This window comes from Schistocerca americana, unplaced genomic scaffold, assembly GCF_021461395.2.
Source record: "Schistocerca americana isolate TAMUIC-IGC-003095 unplaced genomic scaffold, iqSchAmer2.1 HiC_scaffold_1184, whole genome shotgun sequence".
In the NCBI taxonomy this organism is placed as follows: Eukaryota; Metazoa; Arthropoda; class Insecta; order Orthoptera; family Acrididae; genus Schistocerca; species Schistocerca americana.
Window position 1 is genome coordinate 7,501 of NW_025725247.1, and position 7,500 is coordinate 15,000.

General features: G+C 56.1%; 3 non-coding genes across 3 annotated transcripts in view; all 3 read left to right on the plus strand.

Moving 5' to 3' along the window:
- Window positions 1-3,281: 3,281 nt before the first annotated feature.
- Window positions 3,282-5,191, plus strand: LOC124562807. The gene has a single exon (XR_006969635.1). It is a non-coding gene; the product is annotated as a small subunit ribosomal RNA (ribosomal RNA).
- Window positions 5,192-5,542: 351 nt separating this feature from the next.
- LOC124562804 lies at window positions 5,543-5,697 on the plus strand. The gene has a single exon (XR_006969632.1). It is a non-coding gene; the product is annotated as a 5.8S ribosomal RNA (ribosomal RNA).
- Window positions 5,698-5,885: 188 nt separating this feature from the next.
- Window positions 5,886-7,500, plus strand: part of LOC124562800 — a 4,222-nt gene continuing 2,607 nt past the window's right edge. The window contains exon 1 of the ribosomal RNA XR_006969629.1: window positions 5,886-7,500. This exon is cut by the window's right edge and continues 2,607 nt beyond it. This is a non-coding gene — a ribosomal RNA (large subunit ribosomal RNA).

The window sequence follows — 7,500 nt, forward strand, 5'->3', positions numbered from 1 at the left end:
TAACCTAACCCATATTGTACCTTAACCTAACCCATGTTGCGCCTTAACCTAACCCATGTTGCGCCTTAACCTAACCCATGTTGCGCCTTAACCTAACCCATGTTGCGCCTTAACCTAACCCATGTTGCGCCTTAACCTAACCCATGTTGCGCCTAACCTAACCCATGTTGCGCCTTAACCTAACCCATGTTGCGCCTTAACCTAACCCATGTTGCGCCTTAACCTAACCCATGTTGCGCCTTAACCTAACCCATGTTGCGCCTTAACCTAACCCATGTTGCGCCTTAACCTAACCCATGTTGCGCCTTAACCTAACCTATGTTGCGCCTTAACCTAACCTATGTTGCGCCTTAACCTAACCTATGTTGCGCCTTAACCTAACCTATGTTGCGCCTTAACCTAACCTATGTTGCGCCTTAACCTAACCTATGTTGCGCCTTAACCTAACCTATGTTGCGCCGTAACCTAACCTATGTTGCGCCGTAACCTAACCTATGTTGCGCCATAACCTAACCTATGTTGCGCCTTAACCTAACCTATGTTGCGCCTTAACCTAACCTATGTTGCGCCGTAACCTAACCTATGTTGCGCCTTAACCTAACCTATGTTGCGCCTTAACCTAACCTATGTTGCGCCTTAACCTAACCTATGTTGCGCCTTAACCTAACCTATGTTGCGCCTTAACCTAACCTATGTTGCGCCTTAACCTAACCTATGTTGCGCCTTAACCTAACCTATGTTGCGCCTTAACCTAACCTATGTTGCGCCGTAACCTAACCTATGTTGCGCCTTAACCTAACCTATGTTGCGCCTTAACCTAACCTATGTTGCGCCGTAACCTAACCTATGTTGCGCCTTAACCTAACCTATGTTGCGCCTTAACCTAACCTATGTTGCGCCTTAACCTAACCTATGTTGCGCCTTAACCTAACCTATGTTGCGCCTTAACCTAACCTATGTTGCGCCTTAACCTAACCTATGTTGCGCCTTAACCTAACCTATGTTGCGCCTTAACCTAACCTATGTTGCGCCTTAACCTAACCTATGTTGCGCCTTAACCTAACCTATGTTGCGCCTTAACCCAACACACGTTGGGCCTTAACCCAACACACGTTGGGCCTTAACCCAACACACGTTGGGCCTTAACCCAACACACGTTGGGCCTTAACCCAACACACGTTGGGCCTTAACCCAACACACGTTGGGCCTTAACCCAACACACGTTGGGCCTTAACCCAACACACGTTGGGCCTTAACCCAACACACGTTGGGCCTTAACCCAACACACGTTGGGCCTTAACCCAACACACGTTGGGCCTTAACCCAACACACGTTGGGCCTTAACCCAACACACGTTGGGCCTTAACCCAACACACGTTGGGCCTTAACCCAACACACGTTGGGCCTTAACCCAACACACGTTGGGCCTTAACCCAACACACGTTGGGCCTTAACCCAACACACGTTGGGCCTTAACCCAACACACGTTGGGCCTTAACCCAACACACGTTGGGCCTTAACCCAACACACGTTGGGCCTTAACCCAACACACGTTGGGCCTTAACCCAACACACGTTGGGCCTTAACCTGCTCTGTAATTGTCATACGACGCGTTAAATTAGTGTAGTGTTGCCTAACTGCAACCCCCGCAATATAGTTTGCTACTCGCACTGCCCGGTCCCCAGAGTATCGCTTCATGTTAAACACCTTGCAGCTATACACTGTAATGCGGATGGCGGCAGGACGTACATGCTCAATGCCCTTCGCAGTTGTTCATTGGCATTCGCATGGCGAAGCACAGCCTACGTTGTGGTACGGCTTGTGGCAACTGTCCGCTGATGTTGTACGTCCAAATCACACACTGTACCGCACATTGGTCCTCATGTACTGAATGATACATCGTGGTACATGTGTGACCGTACCACGACTGCGCCAACAACGGCGAACCATACGGTCCAAATATTGTGCACTCAGCTACGTGTCGTCTCCCTATAAGAGCTGGATTGCAGTATGGTATGCCGTGGATGGCGATCAGCATGAGCCGTCTGTTGATGTAGTGGCGCGTGTTGTCAGACGTAGTCGTCTCTTCTCACACACCGTGATAGCATGGTGCACTGCGTTCCACATCTGCGACATGCGACAGAGGCCGGTTGACAGTCGTTCGCGCAATGGACATCGCATACGTACGGGGGCCACCTTCCACGTGTTCGCGAAGCGTGCACATGTTGTTGCGTGTATGTGGGCAGACATAGTGTGTCGTGACACCTGACACAGGCATGCAACAATCGTTGAATTTGCAAATGGCGATGGACGTCTACGTTTGCTGGTGACGTTACGCAAATGAAGAACTGGTAAACCGTTGTGGTGCGGTTGTTCTCGCTAGAGGTGAATCAGTGATGGCGACGATCGGTTGAGCTACCAACCGGTTGTTTCAGCGATACCCACCATGCCCACGAACGTGAATGGCATGTGGGTGTGAAGCGATACGCGGCGGTGGCTGGGTGGGACCGTCCCCGGCCGGTGAGGGGGGGCCTTCCGGCGTGCTGGCCGCGCGGTGCGTGGGCGCACGCGCTACAGCCGGCTGGTGGGGGCGGCCAGTGGCAGGCGCGCCGGCCGACGGAGGCGGCAGGCGGCGCAGCTGCGCGCCGGCGCACCCTGCACGCGGCGCCGTGCGGCCAAAGTAGGTCCTCGCGGGCCCGGTGCGAAGCGCGGTGGACATCTGCAGTGTGCTGGTCCGATTGAGGACTGTGTGCGCTGAGGATGCGCCGCCGCCCGGCGCTCGGCGCCGCGACGCCGTCTGCTGCTCGGTCGCCTCTGCGGTTCTCGCAGGTGGATTGTATCGCAGCTGTGCGGACGTGTTGGCGCGTGCGCTGTGCTGGGAGAGTTCGCTTCGGCACCCAAGTGGGGCTTTTGTCCTTCTGTGGCGCTGGCGTTGGAGCTGCCGGCCACCGTAGGTGGCGCGTGTTGTCTCCCGCCGGCAATGCCACGACAGCACGCTCCCGGGCCTCTGTCGGCAGCGGCAAGCTCAGTTGGGAGCACGGGTGGTCGCACCTAAAGCGTCTACTCGCCAAACTCCGGGCGATTGCGCCTCTCTCGAACCCGACCAAGTACTTAGGACGGCGCTGCGCGCCGCCGGGACCTGAGAGGGTTTCGAGGTGTATTGTGCAGGGGAGCTCAGCCTCCTCCTGTTTGCAGAATAATTGAGCGGACGCTTGCGTGTTCGCGCGGGCCCCCGGGACACACTCCCGGGCGGCCGGCTGCTCAGCTCTAGTTGACGCAGCTCCCTGGTTGATCCTGCCAGTAGTCATATGCTTGTCTCAAAGATTAAGCCATGCATGTCTCAGTACAAGCCGCATTAAGGTGAAACCGCGAATGGCTCATTAAATCAGTTATGGTTCCTTAGATCGTACCCACGTTACTTGGATAACTGTGGTAATTCTAGAGCTAATACATGCAAACAGAGTCCCGACCAGAGATGGAAGGGACGCTTTTATTAGATCAAAACCAATCGGTCGGCTCGTCCGGTCCGTTTGCCTTGGTGACTCTGAATAACTTTGGGCTGATCGCACGGTCCTCGTACCGGCGACGCATCTTTCAAATGTCTGCCTTATCAACTGTCGATGGTAGGTTCTGCGCCTACCATGGTTGTAACGGGTAACGGGGAATCAGGGTTCGATTCCGGAGAGGGAGCCTGAGAAACGGCTACCACATCCAAGGAAGGCAGCAGGCGCGCAAATTACCCACTCCCGGCACGGGGAGGTAGTGACGAAAAATAACGATACGGGACTCATCCGAGGCCCCGTAATCGGAATGAGTACACTTTAAATCCTTTAACGAGTATCTATTGGAGGGCAAGTCTGGTGCCAGCAGCCGCGGTAATTCCAGCTCCAATAGCGTATATTAAAGTTGTTGCGGTTAAAAAGCTCGTAGTTGGATTTGTGTCCCACGCTGTTGGTTCACCGCCCGTCGGTGTTTAACTGGCATGTATCGTGGGACGTCCTGCCGGTGGGGCGAGCTGAAGGCGTGCGACGCGCCTCGTGCGTGCTCGTGCGTCCCGAGGCGGACCCCGTTGCAATCCTACCAGGGTGCTCTTGAGTGAGTGTCTCGGTGGGCCGGCACGTTTACTTTGAACAAATTAGAGTGCTTAAAGCAGGCAAGCCCGCCTGAATACTGTGTGCATGGAATAATGGAATAGGACCTCGGTTCTATTTTGTTGGTTTTCGGAACCCGAGGTAATGATTAATAGGGACAGGCGGGGGCATTCGTATTGCGACGTTAGAGGTGAAATTCTTGGATCGTCGCAAGACGAACAGAAGCGAAAGCATTTGCCAAGTATGTTTTCATTAATCAAGAACGAAAGTTAGAGGTTCGAAGGCGATCAGATACCGCCCTAGTTCTAACCATAAACGATGCCAGCCAGCGATCCGCCGCAGTTCCTCCGATGACTCGGCGGGCAGCCTCCGGGAAACCAAAGCTTTTGGGTTCCGGGGGAAGTATGGTTGCAAAGCTGAAACTTAAAGGAATTGACGGAAGGGCACCACCAGGAGTGGAGCCTGCGGCTTAATTTGACTCAACACGGGAAACCTCACCAGGCCCGGACACCGGAAGGATTGACAGATTGATAGCTCTTTCTTGATTCGGTGGGTGGTGGTGCATGGCCGTTCTTAGTTGGTGGAGCGATTTGTCTGGTTAATTCCGATAACGAACGAGACTCTAGCCTGCTAACTAGTCGCGTGACATCCTTCGTGCTGTCAGCGATTACTTTTCTTCTTAGAGGGACAGGCGGCTTCTAGCCGCACGAGATTGAGCAATAACAGGTCTGTGATGCCCTTAGATGTTCTGGGCCGCACGCGCGCTACACTGAAGGAATCAGCGTGTCTTCCTAGGCCGAAAGGTCGGGGTAACCCGCTGAACCTCCTTCGTGCTAGGGATTGGGGCTTGCAATTGTTCCCCATGAACGAGGAATTCCCAGTAAGCGCGAGTCATAAGCTCGCGTTGATTACGTCCCTGCCCTTTGTACACACCGCCCGTCGCTACTACCGATTGAATGATTTAGTGAGGTCTTCGGACTGGTACGCGGCATTGACTCTGTCGTTGCCGATGCTACCGGAAAGATGACCAAACTTGATCATTTAGAGGAAGTAAAAGTCGTAACAAGGTTTCCGTAGGTGAACCTGCGGAAGGATCATTACCGACTAGACTGCATGTCTTTCGATGTGCGTGTCGTGTCGCGCAACACGCTACCTGTACGGCTCGCAGTAGCCGTGCGCCGCGTGCGGAACCACGCGTGCTTCTCAAAACTAACGCCAATGTTGTGTGGTACGAGCGCTGAAGCGCTGGAGCGGCTGGCCTGCGGCACCTGGCGCCTGGCGCCGGTTTTGAATGACTTTCGCCCGACTGCCTGTCCGCTCCGGTGTGGAGCCGTACGACGCCCATCGGCCGTGAGGCCGTTGGACACAGAACGCTTGAACAGGGGCCGCCACACGCCTACGTCCCGCCTATGCAACTGTCTTGAAAGAGACAGTGTAAACTAAGAAAAGATCACCCAGGACGGTGGATCACTCGGCTCGTGGGTCGATGAAGAACGCAGCAAATTGCGCGTCGACATGTGAACTGCAGGACACATGAACATCGACGTTTCGAACGCACATTGCGGTCCATGGATTCCGTTCCCGGGCCACGTCTGGCTGAGGGTCGGCTACGTATACTGAAGCGCGCGGCGTTTGCCCCGCTTCGCAGACCTGGGAGCGTCGCGGCCGCCTGTGGGGCCGGCCGCGCCTCCTTAAACGTGCGATGCGCGCCCGTCGCCTGGCGGTTCGCATACCGGTACTTACTCGGTAGCGTGCACAGCCGGCTGGCGGTGTGGCGTGCGACACCTCGTACAACGACCTCAGAGCAGGCGAGACTACCCGCTGAATTTAAGCATATTACTAAGCGGAGGAAAAGAAACTAACAAGGATTCCCCCAGTAGCGGCGAGCGAACAGGGAAGAGTCCAGCACCGAACCCCGCAGGCTGCCGCCTGTCGTGGCATGTGGTGTTTGGGAGGGTCCACTACCCCGACGCCTCGCGCCGAGCCCAAGTCCAACTTGAATGAGGCCACGGCCCGTAGAGGGTGCCAGGCCCGTAGCGGCCGGTGCGAGCGTCGGCGGGACCTCTCCTTCGAGTCGGGTTGCTTGAGAGTGCAGCTCCAAGTGGGTGGTAAACTCCATCTGAGACTAAATATGACCACGAGACCGATAGCGAACAAGTACCGTGAGGGAAAGTTGAAAAGAACTTTGAAGAGAGAGTTCAAAAGTACGTGAAACCGTTCTGGGGTAAACGTGAGAAGTCCGAAAGGTCGAACGGGTGAGATTCACGCCCATCCGGCCACTGGCCTCCGCCCTCGGCAGATGGGGCCGGCCGCCCGCGCGGAGCAATCCGCGGCGGGGTCGTGTCCGGTTGCCTTTCCACTCGCCGCGGGGTGGGGCCGTTCCGGTGTGCGGTGGGCCGCACTTCTCCCCTAGTAGGACGTCGCGACCCGCTGGGTGCCGGCCTACGGCCCGGGTGCGCAGCCTGTCCTTCCGCGGGCCTCGGTTCGCGTCTGTTGGGCAGAGCCCCGGTGTCCTGGCTGGCTGCCCGGCGGTATATCTGGAGGAGTCGATTCGCCCCTTTGGGCGCTCGGGCTCCCGGCAAGCGCGCGCGGTTCTTCCCGGATGACGGACCTACCTGGCCCGGCCCCGGACCCGCGCCGCTGTTGGCTCGGGATGCTCTCGGGCGGAATAATCGCTCCCGTCAGCGGCGCTTCAGCTTTGGACAATTTCACGACCCGTCTTGAAACACGGACCAAGGAGTCTAACATGTGCGCGAGTCATTGGGCTGTACGAAACCTAAAGGCGTAATGAAAGTGAAGGTCTCGCCTTGCGCGGGCCGAGGGAGGATGGGGCTTCCCCGCCCTTCACGGGGCGGCGGCCTCCGCACTCCCGGGGCGTCTCGTCCTCATTGCGAGGTGAGGCGCACCTAGAGCGTACACGTTGGGACCCGAAAGATGGTGAACTATGCCTGGCCAGGACGAAGTCAGGGGAAACCCTGATGGAGGTCCGTAGCGATTCTGACGTGCAAATCGATCGTCGGAGCTGGGTATAGGGGCGAAAGACTAATCGAACCATCTAGTAGCTGGTTCCCTCCGAAGTTTCCCTCAGGATAGCTGGTGCTCGTACGAGTCTCATCCGGTAAAGCGAATGATTAGAGGCCTTGGGGCCGAAACGACCTCAACCTATTCTCAAACTTTAAATGGGTGAGATCTCCGGCTTGCTTGATATGCTGAAGCCGCGAGCAAACGACTCGGATTGGAGTGCCAAGTGGGCCACTTTTGGTAAGCAGAACTGGCGCTGTGGGATGAACCAAACGCCGAGTTAAGGCGCCCGAATCGACGCTCATGGGAAACCATGAAAGGCGTTGGTTGCTTAAGACAGCAGGACGGTGGCCATGGAAGTCGGAATCCGCTAAGGAGTGTGTAACAA